General features: G+C 36.3%; 1 long non-coding RNA gene and 1 other non-coding gene across 2 annotated transcripts in view; one reads left to right on the top strand and one right to left on the bottom strand.

The window, feature by feature from the left end:
• LOC119868460 overlaps nt 1–21,685 on the bottom strand; it is a 38,252-nt gene extending 16,567 nt beyond the window's left edge. Inside the window, exon 1 of the long non-coding RNA XR_005386371.1 lies at nt 21,367–21,685. This is a non-coding gene — a long non-coding RNA (uncharacterized LOC119868460). The remainder of the gene's footprint in view (nt 1–21,366) is intronic.
• On the top strand, nt 19,874–19,936 carry MIR384 (microRNA mir-384). Its single transcript, NR_049404.1, has one exon. It is a non-coding gene; the product is annotated as a microRNA mir-384 (primary transcript).
• Nucleotides 21,686–27,636: the final 5,951 nt, after the last annotated feature.

The following is a 27,636-nucleotide window of genomic DNA, read 5'->3' as shown; positions in this document are numbered from 1 at the left end:
TTGAGGAAGTCTTTCTTGTGCACCCCTCTTCCTGCTGCTTCACTCTTTTTCTCTCTCTTTGTCTCTTACTCTTCTCTCCATGATCAGGGCTCCATACCCTTCCTGGCACCTGCAGTTCTTTTCTGTCTGAAATCAACTCTCCACAGCTTCTACCTTCCACAGGTTGGTCATTTTTCTACTTGTAGATGTGCAGTCTTGTTCTCTCAGTCCTCATATTGATTTCTTGGATGTTCCAAATTATTTGATATTTATCTAGCTGTGTTTGAGGGATGAGGCAAGCTCAAGTCTGGTCCTCCTACTCCTCCACCATTTTAACTCCTCTTGGATCTTTAATAGTTAAACAGAAAGTACACCCCATTCCTTAATTTCCATGTTTTAATCATTTCTGTGAAATTTTTCTGATAGTTATCCAGACTCTGGTTACACACTTGGAGGTCAAGGTGGCCAGTCACTTACAAGGTAGCCCATTCCATTTTTGGACTTCTCTTATTTAGACAAAATGCAGTGTTATTTAAATAATAAGATATTTTAAAGTTAGACATATCTGTATTTGAATTCTGGCTCTACATCGTACTGGGTGATACTGAAGAAGTTGCTTTATCTCTTCAAAATTCAGTTAACAAATTCTCCTACATATATGCCTCTCCCTGAGCCAACATAGGAACTTGAGATCTTCTCAATATCACAAAATATCTCCATGTAGCCATACTTAATCAATTCTGAAGAATGTTAATATTTTCAAAACTTTCAAGTCACCCAAGCTTATCCCAATAACAGGTCTTAACAGCTGACAGAATATGTCCCTCAGAAGTGGATGTTTTTTTCTTAACCTGTCTCTGCACTTTTTCTCATGCTGTGCCCAAAATCTGAAATGCCATTTCATTCTCTCAATTGATATAAACCCTATTCATTCTTCAGGGCAAGATTTAATTTCAGCCTCCATCATGAAGCCTTTCTTGATCATCCCAAACATAAGGCTCTCTCCAAACACATGGAATTGATCATACACATTAGAGCATTTGCCTGACTCATTAGACAAATTCCTTTCAAAGAAATTTCCTATTTTCGTCATATCTACTATGTGCCAAAATTTATAGGCAATACAAAAATATAAATAAACAAGGTCTTTGAATTAGTACACAGAAATAATTAATGGACTTGAAACAAAACCAATAATGGAGCAACATAAAATTTTTTATTACTTTCAGGTGAACAGCATAATGATGTAACAATTCTATACATTTCTTAGTCCACATCAAGTTAAGCGTATTCTTAATACCCTTTATCTATTTCACCCATCCCCACCCACCTCCACTCTGGCTACCACCAGTTTATTGTGTATATTGAAGAGTCTTTTTTGTGTGTGTTTTTAATTTGTTTATTTTTCCCTTAAGTTCCTCGTATGAGTGAAATCATATGGTATTTGTCTTTCTTTAACCTATTTCATTTAGCATTTTACCCTCTAGGTGCATCCATGTTGTTGTAAATGACAGCATTTCATTATTTTTTATGGCTAATATTCCATTATACATATATATCACATCTTTATCCATTCATCTATCAGTGGACACTTGAGTTGATTCCATAATTTTGGTAGTGTAAATTATGCTGTGATAAACAGGGCTGCATATATCTTATATATTTTTGAATTAGTGTTTTCTTTTTCTTTGGGTAAATACCCAATAAAGCAATACAAATATTTTAATTGTAGCTTCTAGTAGGTGGTAGATATTGTTGGTAAAGCCTGGGCAGTTTTGGTCTGAAAAAAAGATAAGATATAGAGTGAAGGGAGGTTAAAACAGAGCAAGATAGGCTTGAGGGTTTCTTGGGACTAGGGATTCCAAGAACAAACTAAAGAGCTCAGAGCTAAAAGTGGCTGGAACTGGAAAAATAGGATTTTGTATGTTGGGACAACATGAAACTTCTGGTGTCTCCTCTGGCATGTAAAGAGTGGGAGTCATCACTCCTGTTCTCATAACAAGGAAAAAGAAACAAACTAAACATCAATAGACCTTCTTATATTCACTGGAGAATTAAGATCTCAGAGTAAACTGCTACCCCCCTCATTGGATAGTCAGACAGGGGAATACAGAGAATCACAACTTATTAGAGCTAAGACCAGGAGCAGAAACTGCCACTGGAAGTGATACTGGGTTAGGAAAACAAACTGTAATTGACACATGGCTAGAGGCTCAGTGTGGACAAGCTTGTGAGTTAAAAACTCCTGAGGGGACCAGTTTTAGGGGAGCTCCCATATTTTCATTATTTTTATCTCTAGGAGCCCTACCACATTTTCACAGTGAGGATCTAAAAAAAAAAAAAAATTCCCTTGTGCTTCCAGCAGAGGAAGGGGGAAAGTAACCATTTTAAACTATGCCCAGAAAATTCTGCTCTTTTTAACAAGGCCTGCCCTCAAAGGAAACTATTCTAACAGAGCCAAACTGACTGGGATTTTACCAGAGCCAATGTGACCTGAGGGAAAGGAAATACCAAACTCCAGCCCCCCACCTCTAGCCTTCTTGTCTCACCTAAGGGGAGGTAAAAACTAAGAAGCACTTGTGAAGATTATGGCTTAGTAATGGAGGTTCACTAAAAGACTGAGCCTTAATCATAGGACTATAGAATGCTTCCCTTCTCCCCACACCTTACCATTACATCAATAGTGCATCTGTATAATAACAGAGGAATGCAGCTGAAAGAACTGTGTCTCAGCGCAGCCCTGGTGGCTTAGCGGTTTAGTCCCACTTTCAGTCCAGGGCATGATCCCGGAGATCCGGGGTCAAGTCCCACGTCAGGCTCCCCACATGGAGCCTGCTTCTCCCTCTGCCTGTGTCTCTGCCTCATTCTCTCTCTCTCTCTCTCTCTGTGTCTCTCATGAATAAATAAGTAAAATCTTTAAAAAAAAAGAACTGTGTCTCAGATGTTATTTAAGAAGTATTAACAGAAGAGAGAAGTAAAAAAACAAATTGATCAGAAGAAATTTTAGGCTCTGAGATCTACAGCTAAAGCAAATGGTAAACACAGTCAAACATCTACCAGATAGACATAAAACCTCACACTAAAAGCCTGTTTACCTAAATTCCTTTTACTTAGTAAATCATGACTGACTATTAGTAAAAAATCAGACATTCAAAGAAAAAAACAAAAAACACAGTTGGAAGAGACAGAGCAAGTACCAGAACCAGACTCAAATATAACAGAGATGTTAGAATTATCATACTGAAAATATAAAGCAACTATATTAATATGGTAAGTGCTGTAATGGAAAAAATGGACAGCATGCAAGAACAGATGTATATCAGCAAGTGTTAGGAATAAAAAAAGTAACAGAAATAAAGAAGAATATTTGATAGATCAAAATATAGGCTGAAGAAAGAATGAATTTGAAGGATTGTCAATAAGAACTTGTAAGAGTAAAATGCAAACAAGAAAAATAATGATAAAGACAGAACAGAATATGAAATCTGTGGGACAATTACAAAAGGTGTAAAATATACACAATGCAAATACTAGTAGAAGAGAGAAAAGAGCAGAAGAAATATTCAAACTAACAATGACTGCAAATTTTCTAAAACTAATGAGATAACAATCTGGAGATGCAGGAATCTCACAGAACACCAAACAAGGTAAATACCAAAAAATATATTCCTTGGCATATCATAATCAAACTGGAGAAAATGAAAGACAAAGGAAAATCCTGAAAGAAGACAGATGAACAAAACACCTTACCTATAGAGGAGCAAGGGTAAGAATTACATCAGATTTCTCTTCAAAAACTATGCTAACAAGAAGAATGGAATGAAATATTTCAAGTATTGAAAAATAAAGCCCACAAACCTAGAGTTCTGTATCCAGGGAAATTATTCCTCAAAATTGAAAGAGAAATAAAATCTTTCTAGATAAAAGCTGAGGAATGTATCACCAGTAGATATGCTCAGAAGTTCATCAGAAATAAGGAAAATGATCCAAGGTCAAAAACTTGGATCTCCATTAAGAAAGAGTAATAGAGAAGGAACAAATGGAGGTAAAATAGAATATATTATTTTTTATTCTTGATTTATCTGATATATAACTGTTCAAAATAATAAAGTAACTGCATTTGGTAATTATAGTTTATGCATAAGTGAAATTAATGACACCAATGTTATAAAAGATAGGGAGAATGAATTGAGAATGCTTTGTTTTAAGATATTTGTACTACCTGTGAAGTGGTATAGCATTATTTGTGATTTTTTTGGAGGGTGTGTATTTAAAAGATTTTTTTATTTTAGTTAACAAACAGTGTTGTATTCATTGTGCTTGGATGTACTCTGTACTAGGATTAGTTATAAATGTAAATTGCAACTTCTAGGGCCACTACTAAAAAAGGTAAAAGAAGTACAATTGATATGCTAAAAGGAAAGAAAATGGAATATGAAATGTTTAAGACCAGAGAAGGCTTAAATAGCATAACAAAAAAGAAACAACCAAAGCAACACATAGAAAACAGTAACAAATATGGTAGATATTAATCCAACTATCTCATAATCACTTTATATGTCAATGGTCCAAATACCCCAATTAAAATACAATCTTAACAGTAATTCAAAAAGATATATCCACCCCCTAAATTTGTTGCAGCATTGTTGATAATAGCCAAGAGATGGAAGCAACCTAAGTGTCCATCAATAGATGAATGGATAAAGCAGATGTGGCATATGTATAAATGAATATTATACAGCCATGAAAGGGATGAGATCTTGACATTTGCAATAATATATATGTACCTAGAGGGTATTATGATAAGTGAAATGAGTCTGACAGAAAAAGACAAATGCCATATGATTTCACTCATATGTGAGATCTGAAAAATAACACAAATGAATAAACAAACAAAAACAGAATCAGACCTATAAATACAGAGAATAAACTGATTATTGTCAGAGGGAAGGAGGGAAATGGGCAAAATGGGTGAAAGGGAGTGGAAGATACAGGCTTCCAGTTATAGAATGAGTAAGTCATGAAATAAAAAGCACAACACAGGGAATATAGTCAATAATACTGTAATAGTATTGTATAGTGACAGATGACAGCCACACCGATTGTAAGCATAGCATAAGGTACAGAGAAATTAAATCACTGTGCAGTACACCTGAAACTAATGTAACATTGTGTATCAACTTTAGTCAAATAAAAAAGTTTAAAGACAGTCTTTTAGAGTGGGTTTTAAAAAAAAGACTCAACTGTTACAGGAAACCCACTTTAAATATAAAGGCAAAGATATAATAAAAGTAAAGGAATAGAGAAAGATATACCATGCCAACATAATCAAAAGAATGCTGGAAGAGCTATAATAAAATATATATTTATTAAAATAAAAAAGACAAAGATGACTTCAAAGTAACGGAAATTATCAGGGATAAACAGGGGCATTATATAATGATGAAGGGGTCAATACTCCAAGAACACATAAAATCCCTAATATGCACGCATCTCACAACAAAGCATCAAAATACATGAGACAAAAATTTACAGAACTATAAGGAAAAATAGAAGAATTCACTATTATAGTTGGAGATTTCAACTCCTGTCTATCAGTACGTGATAGATCCAACAGGCAGGAAATCCGTAAGGACACAATTGAATTGAACAGCACTATCAATCAACTAGATTACCAAATTATATAAGGATTTTATAGGATACTTTATTCAGTAACAGAAGAATGTACATTCTTCTCTAGCTCATGCAGAACATTTTCCAAGATAAACCCACATCATGGGTCATAAAACATACCTTAACCAGGAATAAGTAAATATAAATAAAACATACCTTTTCCAGGAATAGAAATTAAAAAAGTATGTTCTCAGATCTCAGTGGAATTAAACTAAAAATTAATAACAGAAAAATGGTTGGAAAACCCTGAAATACTTGACTATTACACAACACATAGACCAAAGAATTTTTATGTACACAACACATAGACCAAAGAATTTTCATGAGACATTTTAAAATATTTCACGTTACATGAAAAAGTATAACATCAAAATTTGTGAGATACAGCAAAAGCAGCACTCAGAGGAAAATTTATCCTAGTGAATTCATATCTTAGAAAAGAAGAAAGATCTAAAATCAATAATTTAAGTTTCCACCTTAGAAAACTAGGAAAAGTGCAAATTAAATACAATATGAGGTGAAGTAATGAAGTAATGAAAATTAAAGCAGAAATCAATGAAATTGAGAATAAGAAATCGATGGAGAAAATTAACAAAACTGAAAGCTATTTCTTTGAAAAAAATAATAAATTTGATAAACTTCTACCCAGGCTAAGAAAATAGAAGACACAAATTGCTAATATTTCAAATGAAAAAGTGATCATCACTACCAATCCAACGAATATTTAAAAGACAATAAGGGAATATTATGAACAACTCTGTGACCACAAATTTTATAAACTAGATGAGATGGACCTATTCCTTGAAAGACACAATCTACCAAAACTCACACAGGAAGAGAGAGAATCTGAATAAGCCTGTGTCTAGTAAAGAAATTGAACCAATAATAAACTTCCAAAACAGAAGGTCCCAGACACAGATGGTTCCACTGGCGAATTCTACCAAATATTTTAAAAAGAACATACACCAAATTTCAATAATAGAAGGTAGACGGAGAAAGAATATCTCTTAATGAATAATGTAACATGATATAATAGAAAGGACACAAGACTAGAGTTTTAGTCTTGGCTTATATTACTTATTAGTACATACAAATCCCTTTCTTCATTAGTACAGTGTGGTTAATAACACTATTGTGGACTGAACTGTATCCCTCCAAAATTCACATATTGATGTCCTAACCCATACCATGTGACTGTACTTGAAGATAGAACCTTAAGGGAGGTAACTAAGATTAAATGAGGCATAAATGCCTCCTAATATACTAGAGGATTGGTGACCTCATAAGAAGAGACACTGTAGGCTACTCTCTCTGCACAAGCACAAAGGAGAGGCCATGTGAGGACATAATAAGAAGGCAGCCATCTACAAGCCAGGAAGAAAGATCTCACCATCCTTGGCACCTTGCTCCTGGACTTCTATCTTTCACAACTGTGTGAAAATAAATTTGTGTTGCTTAAGCCACCCAGTCTGTGGTATGTATGTATGTATGTATGTATTTATTATTTATTTATGAGAGAGAGACAGACAGACAGAGACAGAGACACAGGCAGAGGGAGAAGCAGGCTCCATGCAGGGAACCCGACGTAGGACTCGATCCAGGGACTCCAGGATCACACCCTGGGCTGAAGGCAGGCGCTAAACCGCTGAGCCACCCAGGGATCCCCTGTGGTATTTTTTTTTAATGGCAGGTCCACCAGACTAATACAAATATCTACCTCTTAGTGTTGTGAACGCCAATTAAAAAAAATGATCTTTGAGGATGGCAATAGTTTATATAAATGTTGATTATTCTTATAAATGCTCTTCCTTTTCCTATAATGAGGGCATTTAAAACTGTAATAGTTCACTATGCTATATGCCTGCAACTTACTTACCTTTAATCTTCACTGTTTAATTTTCAACACTGTAGTAAATCAATTGTTTGACAGATATCATCTTGATAATAGACTACAGAAAATTTGGGATGTAGGAAAAGACAAGGAGAAAGGACATAGTCCAATATTTTAGTCTAAAGAGCATTCTTTTTTTAAGTTTTTAATTCCAGTTTACATACAGTGTTATATTAGTTTCGGGTGTGCCATATAGTAATTGGATACTTCCATACTGTTACCAGTGGATTTTTCACAGATGGGCTTTATTATGTTGAGGCATATTCCCTCTAAGCCTATTTTGTTGATGATTTTTATCATGAATGGATAGGTGCTTTTTTCTTCATTGTTCTTATCCTTTCTCTTATTGATGTGACATATCACATTGATTGATTTGCAAATATTTAACGACCTTTGCAACCTAGAAATAAATCCCATTTGATTGTGGTGAATGACTTTTTAAATGTATTGTTGAATTTGGCTTCCTAGTAACTTATTGAGAACTTTTGCATCTATGTTCATCAGGGATATTGAACTATAGTTTTCTTTTTCAGTGGTGTCTTTATCTGATTTTGGTATCAGGGTAATGCTGGCCTCATAGAATGAATTTGTATGTTTTCGTCCCTTTCTTATTTTTTGTAAAGGTTTGAGAAAAATATGTATTAACTTTTCTTTAAATGTTTGATAGATTTGTATTTCCCTGATGGCAAGTGATGCAGAGCATTTTCTCACGTGCGTGTTGGCCATGTCTATGTCTTCCTCTGTGAGATTTCTGTTCATGTCTTTGCCCATTTCATGATTGGATTGTTTGTTTCTTTGCCGTTGAGTTTAATAAGTTCTTTATAGATCTTGGAAACTAGCCCTTTATCTGATATGTCATTTGCAAATATCTTCTCCCATTCTGTAGGTGGACTTTTAGTTTTGTTGACTGTATCCTTTGCTGTGCAAAAGCTTCTTATCTTGATGAAGTCCCAACAGTTCATTTTTGCTTTTGTTTCTTTTGCCTTCGTGGGTGTATCTTGCAAGAAGTTACTGTGGCCGAACTCAAAAAGGGTGTCTCTTGTGTTCTCCTCTAGGATTTAATGGAATCTGGTCTCACACTTAGATCTTTCATCCATTTTGAGTTTATCTTTGTGTATGGTGCAAAAGAGTGGTCTAGTTTCATTCTTCTGCATGTGGATGTCCATTTTTCACGGCACCATTTATTGAAGAGACTGTCTTCCAGTGGATAGTCTTTCCTCCTTTATCAAAGATTAGTTGACCATAAGGTTCAGAGTCCACTTCTGGATTCTCTATTCTGTTCCATTGATCTATGTGTCTGTTTTTGTGCCAGTACCACACTGTCTTGATGACCACAGCTTTGTAGTACAACCTGAAATCTGGCATTGTGATGCCACCAGATATGGTTTTCTTTTTTAAAATTCCTCTGGCTATTCGGGATCTTTTCTGATTCCACACAAATCTTAAAATAATTTGTTCTAACTCTCTGAAGAAAGTCCATGGTATTTTGATAGGGATTGCATTAAACTTGTAAATTGCCCTGGGTAGCATTGACATTTTCACAATATTAGTTCTGCCAATCCATGAGCATGGAATATTTTTCCATCTCTTTGTGTCTTCCTCAATTTCTTTCAGAAGTGTTCTATAGTTTTCAGGGTATAGATCCTTTACCTCTTTAGTCAGGTTTATTCCTAAGTATTCAGGGAAATACAAATCAAAACCGCAATGAGATACCACCTCACACCAGTGAGAATGGGGCAAATTAACAAGGCAGGAAACCACAAATGTTGGAGAGGATGCGGAGAAAAGGGAACCCTCTTACACTGTTGGTGGGAATGTGAAATGGTGCAGCCAATCTGGAAAACTGGGTGGAAGTTCCTCAAAGAGTTAAAAATAGACATGCCCTACGACCCAGCAATTGCACTGCTGGGGATTTACCTCAAAGATTCAGATGCAATGAAACGCCGGGACACCTGCACCCCAATGTTTCTAGCAGCAATGTCCACAATAGTAAACTGTGGAAGGAGCCTCGGTGTCCATCGAAAGATGAATGGATAAAGAAGATGTGGTTTATGTATACAATGGAATATTACTCAGCCATTAGAAATGACAAATATCCACCATTTGCTTCAAGGTTGATGGAACTGGAGGGTATTATGCTGAGTGAAATGAGTCAATCGGAGAAGGACAAACATTATATGTTCTCATTCATTTGGGGAATATAAATAATAGTGAACGGGAATAGAAGGGCAGGGAGAAGAAATGGATAGGAAATATCAGAAAGGGAGACAGAACATGAAGACTCCTAACTCTGGGAAACAAACTAGAGGTGATGGAAAGGGAGGAGGGCGGGGGGGTGGAGTGAATGGGTGACGGGCACTGAGGGGGGCACTTGACGGGATGAGCACTGGGTGTTATTCTGTATGTTGGCTAATTATTAAAAAAATAAATGTTTGATAGAATCCGCCTTTGAAGCTATCGGGCCCTGGACTTTTGTTTGTTTGGAATTTTTTGATTACTGGATCAGTTTCTTTTTTGTTGTTGTTGTTTATTCACTAGAGACACACACACACAGAGACAGAGACACAGGAAGAGGGAGGAGAAGCAGGCTCCATGCAGGGAGCCTAAGTCGGGACTTGATTCTGGGACCCTGGGATCACGCCCCGAGATGAAGGCAGACGTCCAACCACTGAGCCACCCAGGTGTCCCACTGGCTCCATTTCTTTGCTGGCTATTAGTCTGTTGAACTTTTTTCTTTCCTCCTGTTTCAGTTTTGATGGTTTATATGTTTCTAGGAATTTATCCATTTCTTTTAAATTTTCCAATTTGGGGATTCCTGGGTGGCGCAGGGGTTAGGCGCCTGCCTTTGGCCCAGGGCGCGATCCTGGAGACCAGGGATCGAATCCCACGTTGGGCTCCCGGTGCATGGAGCCTGCTTCTCCCTCTGCCTGTGTCTCTGCCTCTCCCTCTCTCTCTCTCTCTGTGTGACTATCATAAATAAATAAAAATTAAAAAATAAATAAATAAATTTTCCAATTTGTTAGCATGTAGATTTTCATAATATTCTCTTATGATCATTTGTATTTCTGTAGTATTGGTTGTTATTTCTCCTCTCTCATTTGTACTTTTATTTGAGTACTTTCTCTTTTTTTCTTGATAAACCTAGCTAGAATTTTGTCAATTTTATTGATTTTTTTTAAAGAAACTAACCCCTGGTTTCATTGATCTATTATTTTTAAAGTTTCTATATCATTTATTTTGGCTCTAATCTTTATTATTTCCTTCTTTCTGTTGACTGTAGTTTTTGTTTGTTCTTTTTCTAGCTCCATGAGGTATAAAATTAGGTTATTTATTTGGGATTTTTTTCTTGCTTCTTGAGGTAGACCTGTATTGCTATAAGCTACTCTCTTAGAACCACTTTTGCTGCATCCTAGAGGACTTGGGCTGTTGTGTTTACATTTTGATTTGTTTCCATGTATTGTTTAATTTCTTCTTTGATTTTCTGTTGGCCTGTTCATAATTCAGTAGCATGTTTTTTAAGCTCCATATATTTGTCATCTTTTCAGATTTTTTTCTTGTGGTTTACTTCTAGTTTCATGGTGATGTGGTCAGAAAATATGCAGGGTATGATTTTGATCTTTTTGAATTTGTTGAGGTTTGTTTTGTGGGTTAATATGTGATCTGTTCTGGAGAATATTCCATGTGCACTTGAGAAGAATGTGTATTCTGCTGTTTTAGGATGGAATGTTCTGAATACCTCTCATCTTACCTACCATCTCTTCCATTGTGTCAGTTAAAGCCATTGTTTCCTTGTTGATGTTCTGTTTAGATAATCTGTCTATTGATGTGAGGTAATAAAATCCCCTTTTATTGTATTACTAATTCCTTTATGTTTGTTATTAACTGTTTATGTATTTGAGTGCTCCTATGTTGAGTGTATAAATATTTATAATTGTCATATCTTCTTGTTGAAGTGTTCCCTTTATTATTATATAGTGTCCTTCTTTGTCTCTTGTTACATTCTTTGTTTTTTTATTTTTTATTATTTTATTTTATTTTTATTTTTTTTAAGATTTTATTTATTTATGAGATTGAGAGAGAGAGAGAGAGAGAGAGAGAGAGAGAGAGAGGCAGAGACACAGGCAGAGGGAGAAGCAGGCTCCATGCAGGGAGCCTGCTGCCGGACTCGATCCCAGGACTCTGGGATCACGCCCTGGGCTGAAAGCGGCGCTAAACCACTGAGCCACCCGGACTGCCCTCTTTTTTTTTTTTTAAGATTTTATTTATTTATTCACGAGAGACACAGAAAGAGAGAGAGAGAGAGAGAGAGAGAGAAAGAGAGGCAGAGACACAGGCAGAGGGAGAAGCAGGCTCTGTGCAGGGAACCTGATGTGGGACTCGATCTCGATCCCAGGACTCCAGGATTACGCTCTGGGCTGAATGCAGGCGCCAAACCACTGAGCCTCCCAGGGATCCCCACATTCTTTGTTTTAAAGTCTATTTTGTTCAATATAAGTATGCTACTCTGGCTTTTTATTTTTCATTCAAGATTTTATTTAAATTCAGGTTAGTTTACATGTAGTGTAGTATTAGTTTGAAGGGTAGAATTTAGTGATTCACCAGTTGCATATAACACCTTTTGCTTGTTACATCAAGTTCCCTCCTTAAGACACATCACCCAATTACCTCAACCTCCTACCTACCTCCCCTCAAGTAACCCTCAGTTTGTTACCTATTGTTAAGAGTTGCTTATGGTTTGCTTCCCTGTCTTTATCTTAATTTATTTTTCCTTCCCTTCCCCTATGTTCATATGTTCTGTTTCTTAAATTCCACATATGAGTGAAATCATATGGTATTTGTCTTTCTCTAACTTATTTTGCTTAGCATAATACACTCTAGTTCCATCCATATCATTGCAAATGCTGATTTCATTATTTTTGATGACTATGTAATATTCCATTATATATATTATATATATATAAAACACATCTCTATCTCTTCATCAGTTGGCAGACATTTGGACTATTTACATATTTTGAATAGTGTGGTAGTGCTGCTATAAAGATTTATATCCATTTGCATGATAAATGTTTCTCCATCCTCTCATTTTCAATCTTTGGGTGTCTTTTCATCTATAATGGGTCTCTTGTAGGCAGCATATACATGGGTCTTGTTTTTTCAATATTTTCTATCACCTTATGTCTTTTGTTTGGAGCATTTAGTTTATTTACTTTCAAAGTAATTGATACATAGGTATTTATTGCCATTTTATTACTTGTTTTGTGCTTATTTCTGAAAATTTTCTCTTGTCTTTTCTTATATTTCTCTAGAAAGCAGATATCCTAACCTAGATTGTGACAATGGAACATACTGGCCTGTGGGATCCCCCTAATTTTAAAGTGTCCTTTGTAAGTTACTCTTAAGGTCTCAGTTGGGACCTGTATTAAAGACTAGAACATACTCCGAATCCTTTCCATTTTGTCTTTCTTCCCTCTTTAACTCCAAAGTATCAAAGCTACATGCTGTTTGTTTTTTTCTTCAAAGGCATTATCCAGGCACCAAAAACAGAAATGGAAAGAGACAGGTTTAGTCCAAAGTACCAGTTTCCATTACCTTAAGCTGCCTCAATGGTTTTTCTTAGGGGGTAGAGTTTCTCACACTTGGTCTCAAGCCCACAGTATATGCAATACTTCAGTCAAATTGCTTGCGACATATTAGAGTGATTGCTTAGGAATTATGAGTTCCTCATATATTAAAAGAAGCCTGAATACTTCTTATAGAGGCACTGAACTAAAGAGGAGAATAGTTTTCAAAATTCCTACTTGTCATGGAGTTATACTGCAATGTTGAAAATGTTCTGTTTTACATGACACACGAAGATGCACAGTCACAGACTATATTGAAAATGATAGATTCCAAGAATGTCGCTCAAAGTCCTCCATACTCTGGTCCTGGCCTGTTTTTCTGTTCTAATCTCCTATTATGCTTACTCTTTCAGTTTAGTTCCATATATATTTATTTGAATGTTTGTGATATACTTAATGGACACATCCTAGGCCCTGTAGATAACTCAGAGACTTATATAACCTATAGTCCCTTCTTCAAGAAGCACAAAAACTCATAATCTCAGAAGGGAAAATTCTAAAGTGTCTTGCATGGTTAATGGGATTATAGGAGCTTGCTCCATGTAAAGAAGTCATGCATGAGGGAGTGTGAGCCACCCCTGTTCCATTCTTGGCCACTGGTTTTTCTGACAGGCTTAGGCTCTCTATGGCTTAGGAGGCCATAGAGAATAAAGAGATCTTAGATATGTGGAGTGTAAGTTGTGGGTTCCAGCCCTGTTGTCCTGATTTTGGGTAAGTCACTTCTTGCAAGATATACAAAGTAATATTATTTTCCTGCTTACCCCTAGGGAAGAGTTGAACAAACTTCAAGGAATGAGGTGTAACCATCAATGAATTTTTTCCCTATATTGAATATTTGTTCTAAATAAGAGTTTTGGCCCTTCCAATAATTTTGAAAGAAGCTTGGAAAGCATGAAATGTGCTGACATTCCAGCAGTTTTGGTGTGTGCAACCTGTAATCATCTAGGAATGCAATTCTGGGTATATCAGGTATCCAAATTCCACCTGTGTTTCTCCTGGATGTCCCATTTGGCCCTAAGACATCTGCTATAACAGATGTGTGCGTGTTTTGCCTGATAGAAGGAAAGATGTCTGGGTGAGGGAAGGGGGTACTGCTGCTGTAGGTCAAAGTAATTTGAGATAGCAGGTATTGGAGGTTCTGCACTCTTAGCAGTGTGCCCCATTCCTTCAGGGATTTCCAAGGCAAAGGGTAGAGATGAGATGTAAAGAAGAGAGAGTGGAAAACCTACTGCTCAAATCGAGCTTTGGTATTTGGAAAGAAGATGTTTGGGAGGTCAAGATACTTGGATTCTAGTCCCAGTTCTGTCATTGACTTGATGTGTGACCTTGGGAAATTAATTTCTTAGTTCTGACCTTAAGTTTTCTTATATTAAAAAAAGTAGTTGGGTGAACTGAATTCCAAGGTACCTTCTCACTCTGACCTTCAATACTTTGGGTCCTCAAAGTTCTTTAGAGAGTGAGAAATACCAAGACTGTCAGATATCATAAACAGAAAGTTAAGGAATATAAAAGAAAATAATTTTACAGTACAAAAGCAAAGTATGAATTTGTGCATTGTGTTATAAGTATTTTACTCTATGTACTTTCCAGATTTTCCAGGATAAATATCTTGTCCAATTTTTTCTAGAAACAATCCAAATATCCTGGTAATTGCAATGTTTCACTATTCGAATTAAATCTCCTAAACTGCCTCATTCAATCAGAAAGGATTTCAGAACATCTTTTTTTTTTTTTCACTAGAAAATCAGAGAGGGAGACAAACCATAAGAGACTCAACTATAGGAAACAAACTGAGGGTTGCTGGAGAGGAGGTGAGGGGAATGGGGTAACTGGGCGATGGATTAAGAAGCACTGGGTGTTATATGCAACTGATGAATAACTGAACTCTACCTCTAAAGCTAATGATATATATTAATTAATTAATTAATTAATTAATTAATTAATTAAATTAAAATAAAATAAAATTAAAAAGAAAAAAGCAATGCCTTATATTTTGCATCAGAAAACATGGTTGCCGTAACTCTGTAGCACTCACCTTATCTTTCCTTTCTAGGTTTTTTCCTTATGCATATCAAGTTTTTCATTGGTATAAATAATATTCAAAGCAATTGAAACTTTCTATAAGTATAATCTGTTTGGATCACGTATTACTCACAAAAGACATGTGTTTGGAAATATAAAGAACCATGCTTAAAACTAGACATTTGTGGTGGATGCTTGGAATAGACAAAGAGGCAAACTAGACTTCTCTATTGTAAGATTCTAGACATAATTATAGGACAGAAGAATCTGAGGAGTGGGGAGGAATAGCAGCAGAAGCAGAGAGAAGGAAGTTTCAAATATCTTTTATATATGGCCTCTCCTGGTGGAGATTAGGAGCCAGAAGTTTTGGATAACACGAAGTAGAAGGTAAATGATGCCTGCCTGAATTTTTTTCTGTAGTGCAAACCTTTCCTGAGTCCCAGACTAGAATTTCAAACGGCCTGTTCCATCTCTCAATATGGCACCTCAAACTCATTTATCTTCCCTTTAAAACCTTTTTTTTTTCTCCTGAATTCATTGTTTCTATTACTGGCACCACCATTTTTTTCCCAATCACTAAAACTAATAACTTTGGCAATATCTCTGATTTTTCCATTACCTCACTAAATCCAGTCAGTTGCCACACTGTGTGGATATTCCTCCATAATCTCTCTCATGAGCAAAGATTCCTATGCATATTCACTACCACCACCTTTATTTAGGCTTTCATAACTTCTCATTTCAAACATTTTAATAACCCTTTTATCTGGTCCATTCCTTCTAAACCTTATCAACTTCAATCAATAAAAATCTAGAGAAAACTTCACCTTAGTTTCTTTTCCCACCAGTAGCTCCACCAGTAGTGTTAGATTTTTATGGGATTGTGATATTCTCAATTTATATTGGTACATGTGCATTTTTTAATTGAGAGACATGAATAAAGAAGATGTGGTATATGTATACAATGGAATATTACTCAGCCATTAGAAACGACAAATACCCACCTTTTGCTTCGACGTGGATGGAACTGGAGGGTATTATGCTGAGTGAAATAAGTCAATCGGAGAAGGACAAACATTATATGGTCTCATTCATTTGGGGAATATAAAAAATAGTGAAAGGGAATAAAGGGGAAAGGAGAAAAATGAGTGGGAAATATCAGAAAGGGAAACAGAACATGAGAGACTCCTAACTCTGGGAAATGAACAAGGGGTGGTGGAAAGGGAGGTGGGCAGGGGGTGGGGGTGACTGGGTGACGGCCCTGAGGGGGGCACTTGATGGGATGAGCACTGGGTGTTATGCTATATGTTGGCAAATTGAACTCCAACAAAAAAATAATAATTGTGAAACACATACACACACAAAAGAATGAGAGACATGAATAAGGTATAGCATCAGTTTGTAGGACTTCCTAAAATAATAGATGGAGGAAATTTCAAGAGTTTTAAGTGGACTAAGATAGTTGCATAATTACATTTGTGTCTCACTCTGAAGCACTCCCATTGTATATTTTATCTCCTAATTTGGATGTTAAAACAGACCCAACATCTGTAGCTTTCCTCTTGGCCACAACATAAGATTTTATCTTCTTTGTTTCTTTTTTAATACATCTGTATCAGCTGAATGCTTTCTGTTGCTTTTTGCTCTCTAGCCTCATCTGATCCATATCACAGATGTTGGGAGTTCAGGGATTTCCCCTTAGGTTTTAGTGTCTCCTCATTACCAGCCTTGGCCTCTTACTATAGTCATGTTTCCATCACTCACAATGTACTTGGCCATGTGGCAGCTTTGCTGATGGGCTCTGCAGCCATCTCCCACAAACAGGCCAAGAGGTGACATTCAATCTATCCAGAGTATACTTTTATCCTGCCAAAGCTGTAAAACTGTCTAGAATTGTAGTCCCTTCCAGTTATGTGCACCAAAGCACCTGCCAATATAATTAATCAGTTTCCTAATGATTTCATGGTACATCAGATAGAGCTCAGGTGACTTGTAGTAAGGAAAGTAAGGCCATAGCAGCACTGAGCTGGTTTGGGCTTAGAGATTCTGAAACTCTTAAGCACAATGCATAAGAAGTCCATTGAGTGTTTCTGGAATCTGTCCCAAAGACCAGAAAATATCTAGGTAGAGGCAAAATAAAGGTTAGGAGAACACAGATGTCCTAGCTCTCATGCAAAGGCTGCCTCCTCAGTGAGGGTTGTGGGGTGACCTAGCCCAGTCACCCCATGGCTGCCATTTAGTCAGTGGGCCTGCTTGTCGGGGTCTAGGGGCAGCTCTAGAGGGCTTGCCAGTGTCTCAGGCATGTACAATGTTTTCATCTAACTAAAACCACATGCAGAAGGATCGTGTCATACTTGGCATATAACCACTCAAGAAAGGCATGAGAGGGTGTCCAGACCTTAACTTGTTTGAACAAATGTTCAAAAAACATTTCTAAGGGAATATTCCAGAAAAACATACTCAAGGTCTTAAAACAGATGTTCAGCCTCTAGGAGGATTGTGTTGCTTCACAGCCATTATTATTGAAAGCTATAAGTAGAACCAAATCACTTCAGGGTTTGAACTATGGTGACTTTTCAGATCTTTTCTTGTAGCTTTCTTGTGGGCCAGGAGAAGAAGGGTGGATTAGATAACAGAGGCTAATGCTAAGGCGACAGCATTCTGTTGTCTTTTAGTGCCTTGGCTTCTTTTAGTGCCTTGGCTAGATTTAGGCAGGCAAGGGCATAGACCCCTGACTAGCTGACTTAATCTCTAAGAGCCTCAGTTTCCTCATTTGTAAAATGAGGACAATAACATTGCTCAGTTGGTAGGTTTCTGAAGAGGACTAAAAGGAAATATAATATATGAAGAGTTCGAATAGTGCATATCATGTATTAAGCACTCAGCAAGTCCTAAATAATATTAACATTACTACTAGAAGTACTTTTACCTTTACCACTTCTTCTAATACTATTAAAACTACTACAACTATGCAACAACTACGAGAACTACTACTACTACTACTACTACTACTACTACTACTACTACTACTACTATTGGTAATGAGAGTTTTTCCCAAATAAGTTGAGAAGTTGAATACCTCAAGATAATTATTTTCTAGCATGTGTAGAAGGTAGCAGTATCAAGGAAGATTGCAGGACTATAATTCTAGCTAGGAATAGAATAAATACCAGAACAGTGCAGGAACTTGGAATTATATTTCTCTTATCTCAAACCCAAACTCTTCCACTCTTCATTAGTTTGCTGTGTGATGTAGCCCAACCCACTTTAGATCTCTGGGTTTCAGTAACTACCCTTGAAATTAAAATGCCATTGACACTTATTTGCAAATCACCTGGCCTATACCAGAGGCCTAACCTGTGAATGGAATATGATATAAACAAACTGGTCCACATGGGGCATGGCACCAGCCTCTAAAATTTCACCAAGCTAACTGGCTCCTAATCCAGAGACATGCTATAACCACTACCAGGATTTTTGTTAACCACTGCCAGTGATAGATTGAACTCATTGTCACTGGGAGCCTAGTCTTACTTTCAATATAGCCATCCCTTGTTATTTCACATTTGCCCATCTACATTTGGTCATCCATAATGACTCTTAAAGAAATTTAATTCATCCATCCATCCATTCCACAAGTAATTATTGGGCAACTACAACATGCCAGACATTGTTCTCAGCACTGGGGATATAGCAGTGAATAAGGCAGACAAAAGTCCCTGGTATTATGAAGCTTATAGTCTAGCTACCTAGTCTGGCCAAATGCAATATTCCAAGAAACATTATTGAGGCAAGTTCAGTTTACCTTTTTGAAACAAATTATGGTCAATACTTTTCAACTGAACATGCTTTCTGGGAGGCAGGGTTGGGTGGAGAGGGAGGAGATGGCCTTGAATCTAGCCTGAGAAAAGGCTCAAGAGGGTGGTTTGGGAAAAGCCTTTAATAATAATATGACTATATTTTGATTTATCAGATGAATCTGGTTTATATCAATTATGTATCTAATATATATTGTATAGCTTATGTATATTGAATGCATCACCTTTTGAAATATGATAGAAAGTAATGTGACTTTTAATTGTGTAGTTCATAAACTGACTCTGAAGGCAGCTCCAAAAACATTTCAAAAATATTCTGAACAATAACAGCATAATCATAAATAGGTAGATAGATAGATAGATAGATAGATAGATAGATAGATAGATAGATAGGTCCATCCCCAAGGGGACTTCTTTGAAAAGTACAATATGCATTTGGATGTACAAGTTCTGGTATATTCTTAAAATAAATATTAAATTAGCAGTCAATTTGTTTAAAAAACATTGAAGTAAGAAAATCAGTTAGATTTTTATATGTATTTATTATGTTTGGACTTAAAGTCATACAATTCAGTAAGCAGTTATAAAATTAGCTTACTTTTAAAAACACTGAATCAAATTTTTCTTCTCACCTTGGTTCATTCAGTTGGTTTATTCATAGTTTTTTTGCATATGGGTCTTAAAAAGTACAAAATGGTTATTTGGCCATTACCTATGCTGTGTTACATTTTTAATATGCACATCAACTTTCTGGTTATATGACAAGTCTGAAGAAATACTGCCTTCTGATTTAATGCTAATGTGTGATCAAATTCCTTGTAATTTAACTGGTATTTATGTTACAGGCAGAATGTTAAATCAGGAATTGTAAACAATTCCTAGGCAATGTGTATAATGTTTGTAAGTCATTCCTAGAAATTGTTCACAATGCCTGTAACATATATGCAACTAGCAACATGCCTGAAAAATATAAGAAAACTTCAAGATGCAAACTGGCCATTCCCGTGCCATCCCTGAATTATAACATTTGCTTTAATAATTCTAATTATTTATCTGTTTGTATATCTAGATGTTAATGATAACTCTAGTAATAATAGTGTTTATTTTCATAGCTCTCATGGATTACTAGATTTTTACTAGTTATTGGGTGATACAGAGCTTTGGACAGGCTCATTTTAAGAGGAACTAGGAGTAAAAGAAACAAATAAATAAGAATAAAGGGAATCTTGTTTGCCAGGTATCCTCTGGCCTCATCCAAATATTCTTATTCCTGTTCTCAAGCTCCCTTGCTGTTTTCCCCAGATCATTAGACTCTATCCAAGTAGTTTTTGATACCCTAATGCCATCAAACTTTCCTAGGCCACTCAAAAGAAATCTAATAACTTTACAAACCTCACTGTGTTTACTTATTTATTAATTTTTTTAACCTCACTGTGTTTAAACATGAAACTTTTTGCCTGTTCCTGTTCACTTCCCACTAATGGGCCTCAGTGTCTCTCCATGGCATAATTGTTTAATTCTACATATTTGGTTCCTGTTTATTTTCATATACATTTTGAAATTATCTACATTTTGGTTTATGTTAGCATTGTGTGCTATGGATTATATCTACCCAACTACCCCCAAACCAATTTGGAGGTGAAGAAAAAAAGTTGAATTAGTCCAGCCTTTGAGTATTAAGGTCATATTAAATCACTGATTGGAATTCTTTACCCTAATTGGAGCATTTCTAGTCCATTTAGACAACTAAACTGATTTGGTAAACTTCTGATTGACCAATGGAACTGGAACCCAGCAAGATGAGGCCAGGAAATGAATTGGCAAGATAGGATGTAGGATCAAGAAAGAAACTTCTGAGTGACAGAGCAAAGCCTTCTGATAATTGACCTCAGAATGTAGTATAGGTGCAAAGAAGTTGGTTGGTATGATAAGATGCTCCTAAGTAGGATTTGACAGCCATAAAAATGGGCCCTTTAATCTACTTAGATAATGACCATTATTCCATTTCTATCACCATTGTATCCAGATATGATCCATCTGTATCCAGATATGACCCATCTGTTCTAAACCCCACTCAGTCCTATCTCCTCTGTTGCAGTCCTGCTAGTTGCTTCAGGCCACACTGGTATGTCTTTTGCTTGAACTCCTCTAGCTCTTATTTAAGTTCATTTTGCCTCTAGCACTGAGCTGCACTATATCTAAATATTTACTGTGTGATATTTTCATGTATGCCTTATACTTATGGTAACCATATTTTCCAAACCCAAAATTAAAGCACATCATTTTAAAATTTAGGTAGACTATTTGAAATTAATAGTAACCTAGAAAACAAATGCTTATTTCCTTCTATGTCACTTACCTATTAAATATTAGCTGATATTGATGTATTGGCTGCTAAAGATAAAGAAGAACATAAGTTGGCATCTACTAAGTTACAAATAAAGGACCCTGATATTCTTTGCAGTGTCCAATACAGAAAGGTATTGTACAAATGCCTTATCACTGTGTGTGAGGAATGATATAAGAATCCTGAAAAAGAAGAAAAAACTGGGAAATGAGAAGGGTAACAGAAAGTATCAGTAGCAAAAGATATAAGGATCATATCATATAAGGATAGTCTAAAAAGATGGGAACTTGTTATTCAGAAAGACAGAAATGAAAGAGGTTTCACTGAAGTCTGTAAGGATGTGGATTAGGTGAATTGGATTCCCCAAATTCTAGAATTTGTTTGTTTACAAAATTCTAGAATCCTTCACTGGGCTGCCCATATTCCTGAATACCAAAATTTCAAGTAAATTTAGGAAAATAGGGTGATAAATGCATGGAACTTGCTATTATTTTAAGAGGTAGTACAGGATGAGAACATAGCTTAGAAATGAGTTTAGGTACATACAAGGCTGGCAGGTCCATAAGGGATATTAAACTATTTTTATCCATTAATTTTTAGCTCAATTAGTTATTGAGATAACTAGTTAATTCATTGTGAAGCAGAAAGAAGACATTTTATCTATAGAGTCAGACATGCTGACAGCAACAAGAAGGGGTAGCTTACAATGAGGAGGAAGTAAAAGAATTATTTAAGACTAGTAATCTGGAATCAGTTTAGGGACTAATTTACTTACACACCTTAGCTTCACCTGAGAGTAACAAAGCATAGTTCAGAAATTCATGCTTTTAATATTCCTTTTGAGTCATTAAGATAAGCAAATTATATTCTATCTACTTTATGTGGAATTCATGATTCTTACAAGTAAGGATCTAAGATCCTTATCCTAATCAAATTGGCAAGCCTCACCACAACACCTTGGATTTTTCTCATACTGAGAAAAAAGGTTATAAGATATAAATGATCTGCAAACATAAGAAGCAGTTATTTGGGGAAGTAATAGTCCAGATGATGAAAGGCAAGAGAGGATACTCTTGCTAATAAAGTTTATTGGCATTTTAAAGGTTACAAACAGAAACATGGTGATACAGTGCTCTTTTGTCCTTTCTGCCAAATGATAGTAGCATTTCTTGGCAATTCAGGGCAACTAGAGAGCTTTGAGGTCCAGCACAAAGAGAGTAATGGTTCTAGATATTCTTTATATTGAAATTTATCAACATATCCTGGAATCCTTAAGGAAGCATTTTAAAATTTAGTTTCTCTATACTGGACAATATACATGATTAAGGGCCAAGGAGAGAGTGGCATTTGGAGGCCATCCTTCACTATGATAGTCTGCAAACCAGACACAGAATAAGTGGCAGTATGTTAACAAAAACTGAAATCAGGAGATAAACACTTTTCTTCTTGTGGTGAGCCACTGAGTAAATTTAGAAGATTTATTATGAAGTTGGTTTTGTCCCTTCTCATGAGGCTAAGCCATGTTCCTAATTATGCCCAACTTCGTAAATGATCTTGCACCAAATGGTTTATGTTGTATTTGGCACCAGTGATCTGGTCCTAGTAAATGTTAAGCTCATTGAGGGTAATGTCTATATCTCACTACCCTCTCTATCCCCATTCTGCCAACTTTCCTTCTCCTTGCTCAGTTGCAGCAGTGCCCTGCACATAGTAAGAATTCAGTGAGTATTGCTAAAATAATGAATACTTTATATGTGGTCATTATTTGCTATTAATATATAAACAGTTTGCTATTTTTAAAAAAGATTTTATTTATTTACTTGACGGGGGGAGAGAGATTGAGAGAGAGAGAGAGAGCCAGAGAGCACAAGCAGGAGGAACAACAGAGGGAGAGGGAGAAGCAGGCTCCCTCACTACCCAATGTGGGGCTTGATCCTAGGACTCTGGGATCATGACCTAAGCCAAAGGCAGATGCTTAACCAACTCAGCCACCTAGGTGTCCCTAAACAGCTTGCTATTAAAGTGGAAAGTAAGAGTTTAAGAAGCACAAAGAACAAACTTTTGCATGCTCAAAATAGTTGCTTTGGCTTCAGAAAATAGGTACACGGTCATAAAATAACTAAACTCCTCTGCCCTTAGGTTCTGAATCTAGTTGCTTTAGGAAGTAGTGGGTAGTCCAGCCTTGGGGAATTTTAGCAGCAAGTGCTGAACTGGATAACACTTGTCAGGGATATTATGGAGGGGGTCCCTGTATTAGTCTGGAATGGGGAGTAGTTAAACTTTGAGGCATGATTTTTCCCCAAGTTTTTATTTAAATTCTATCTAGTTAACATACAATGCACTATTAGTTTCAGGTGTAGAATCTAGTGATTCATCACTTATATACAACACCCTGTGCTCATCATAAGTGCCTTCCTTAATACCCATCACCATTTTAACCCAACCCCCTACCCACCTTCCCTCCAGTAACCATTAGTTTATAGTTAAGATTCTGTTTCTTGGTTTGACTCTCTTCCCCCCCCCATGTTCATTTGTTTTGTTTCTTAAATTCCACATATGAGCAAAATCTTATGGTATTTGTTTTTCTCGGACTTATTTTGTGTAGCATAATACTTTCTAGCTCCATCCATATAATTATAAATAGCAAGATTGCATTATTTTTATGGTTCAGTAATATTCCATTGTATATATATGCCACATCTTTATCCATTCATCAGTAGATGAACATTTGAGCTCTTTCCGTAATTTGGCTATTGTTAGATAATGCTGTTTTAAACATTGGGTGTATGTATCCCCTTGAATTAGTATTTTTGTATCCTTTGGGTAAATAGCTAGGAAGGCAATTGCTGGACTGTAGTTTTTTTTTTTTTTTTTTAACTTTTTGAGGAAACTCCATACTGTTTTCTAAAGTGGCTTCCTCAGTTTGCATTCCCAGCAACAGTGTAAGAGGGTTCCCCTTTCTCTTTATCCTCATTTAAGGCACAATTTTTAAAAAAAAAAGATTTATTTATTTATTCATGAGAGACAGAGAGAGAGAGAGGCAGAGACAGAGGCAGAGGGAGAAGCAGGCTCCATGCAGGCAGCCCCATGCAGGACTCAATCCCATGACCATGCGATCATTCCCTGAGCCAAAGGCAGATGCTCAGCCACTGAGCCACCCAGGCATCCCATAAGGTGCAATTTTTGATAAAAGTTACAAAAGGTAATATGGTCCAAGAAAGAAGGTTTCTAGTTGAAAGATGTAGAGTAATCTTTCAAGAAGGCCTTGCAAGCCTTTTTACTAAAGCCTAGTTCTGCCTTATTGGTAGAGAACGTTAAATTAATCCTTTATCAGGAAAACAGGAACTTAAAGTTATCCAAACCAGACTTCTTGACTCACCTGGAGCATCTCTGTGTGGACTCCTCCATGTTTAATTCTGTGTTACCTAAAGTGAAAGTTAGCTTAGAAGGCTTAATAGAGCCATAACTTCCTGTATCTTCAACTTTTGGGGATTAGTGTATCTTATGTCTGTTGTGAACCCAGCAGAGAACTAGGAGTTGTGGGGATGGAAAGGGGTGTAAAGCTTTTTTTTTTTTTTTTTTTTTTTACCCCCTGGGTGAGCTGTATGGTGAATTTGATATACTTTCTCCAGAAGTACCACCCCATAACTTTTCTCATTCTCTCCTAGAAAGAGAGATTCAGGCTCTCATCACCTTCTGTTTAATTTTTTCCAACAACAAGCCTCTCTGTTTCCAAGATGCTCCCCTCCAATCCAAACATTACAGTATAGCCAGAGCTTTTGTCCTAAAGCACAGATGCAATCCTGCCACTCTCTTGTTTTGCAAATCCTCAGTGGCCACCTACTGAGATGAACCCTATAGGAATTAATTCCTAACACTAACACATTAACCAACACTTGCATTCTAGACCATTCACAATCTGTACCTAATTTGGCTTAGGTCTAACTCCCACCATTATTTCTATATATCCTATTCTTCTGCCTTACCCAACTACTCCCTATTTCTTGGAATATAGCAAATAATACTGAATATTATTTCATATGCTTTGCCTGGAATCTCTTTATAATTTGCCACTTGAAAAAATCCTACTGTCCTCATGTGTTACCTTCTCTGTGAAGATTATCCTGAATCTCTCAGGCAGAATTAATTCTCTTTCTCTGCATTCTTTTAGCTGGGGAAGACAATAGCTCATATTCATGACCAGATTTGCTCATACATAACTGAAATAGCCTTCATGGCACAATTTGAGGCCTTTTGGAGGTCTCCATCTTTGCCAATTCATAGAATTTAAGTGCCAGAAGAAATCTTAATGTCAACACATACAAATTCTTTCATACCAATGAATGTCTTTCAAGTTCCAGAAAAGGTGAAATGATTTGTTCAAATTCACACTCAGTGCTGTCTTTAAGGGGTGATAGACCAAAGTTCTTTCCCAAAATTGTCAGTTTAGTCATATTGCCTACCTTTTGAATTTATCATTGCCTTCTCCTAGCTTCTTTCAAAATGCAATATCTCATGAAAATATATCATTTTAAATCTTCAGTACTTCAATATAAATACATTTATCAGATCAATTTTCTTCTCAACAGGAGACAGTCACAGCAGTATTAAAGGATAGAGGATGAAATGGGAATGAAAAGCAAGTTGGACCAACTTCCCAATTTTGATCCTAAATCACATTTTCCTGAGAAATTGAGGAATGAATAGAGACATGGAAAGATTATAGGAATTTAAGAGATTAGATACGACATTTTTCATCAGTTCCTTAATTCTACTGTCATGGAAATACAGTATTCTGTTGGCACAGAGAAGCCTGAGGGAAGGGGGGGGGCAGGTGCATCCTGCCTTTAAACAGATTTCAGCAAATTGGAGAAATTTCAAGGGAGTTATTGAAAGACAACTGGGATCAGCTAAATAGAGTCAAGAACTTCCTGATGGATGGAAGCAGCTTGAAGGCTCTAGAAATAAGGATACTAGTTTATTGCCTGCTAAGGTTTTGTGAGAAAGGAGGGAAGCATAATAGCCCACAGATATTAGAAATTGGGAATAATTATCTGGACTGGTATCAGGAGAAAAAAGTAATATTAATGATATAAAATTAATAAGAGTGGTAGGATATATGCTGACAAGGTGGAAAATATCTTAGCAGACAAAACTAATGAACTATGTCATCATCTTCTCAGGGGAGAAAGAAGTTCTGGAACCTGAAATGTGCTCAAGGACATAAAGCATAGGATAAGATAGTGTTGGGAATAAATATGAAGAATTTAGCTTGGGTGACAGGACAGATGTTTTTTAGGGTAGATCTTGAGGTCTCAGGAAGTCTGAGCACATTTGCTTTACAGTCTTTTTTGATATCAAAGAAATAGCAACTAAAATGGGAGGCAAAAGGTGAATAGGAAGTGAAGGATATAATTACTGGTAAACATCATCTTTAGGTCAAAATTTTCCATACATGAAGTACAAAAGCCAGCAATGGTGACTGTGTTAGTATAGAATTACCCAAAACTTAATGTATTCTTTCTTTACTTTTTTATTTCAAAATTTTTTCTTTGCATTTTGTTTGAAGAAATTTAATTATGATGTGCATTGTGGCATAGATTTCTTTGGTTTTATTCTATTTTTGGTTTACTTAGCTTCTTGAATATGTGCATTTATATTTTCAACAAAGTTGAGAAGTTTTTGGCTCTCAAATGGGACTTAGTGATATGAATGTTGGATATTTTGCTATTGCCCCACAGGTTTCTGAGACTCTGTTCATTTTTTTCCAGTCTATTTCTTCTGTTGTTTAGGTTGGGCAAATTCTTTTTTTAAAATATTATTTATTTATTTATTTATTTATTTATTTATTTATTTATTTGAGACAGAGAGAGAGACAGAGAGAGAGAGAGAGAGAGAGAGGCAGAAACACAGGCAGAGGGAGAAGCAGGCTCCATGCAGGGAGACCGACGTGGTATTCGATCCTGGGACTCCAGGATCTCGCTCTGGGCTGAAGGGAGATGCTCAACCGCTGAGCCACCCAGGGATCCCCAGGTTGGGCAAATTCTACTGATATGTTTTAAAATCCACTGATTTTATCTTTTGTCATCTACACTTGACTATTGAGCCCATTAGTGAGCTTAAACAGTCTTTCCGTTATTGTAATTTTTAGTTCTGTAATTTTTGTCTTTTTATCATAACTTTCTTTGGTGAGATTTTTTAAGGTTTTATTTTATTTATTGATTCATGAGAGACACACACAGAGAGAGGGGCAGAGACACAGGCAGAGGGAGAAGCAGGCTC

This window comes from Canis lupus, chromosome X (genome assembly GCF_011100685.1).
Source record: "Canis lupus familiaris isolate Mischka breed German Shepherd chromosome X, alternate assembly UU_Cfam_GSD_1.0, whole genome shotgun sequence".
In the NCBI taxonomy this organism is placed as follows: Eukaryota; Metazoa; Chordata; class Mammalia; order Carnivora; family Canidae; genus Canis; species Canis lupus.
The sequence above is the reverse complement of the archived record's forward strand: the minus strand, read 5'-3'. Positions and strand labels throughout refer to the sequence as shown.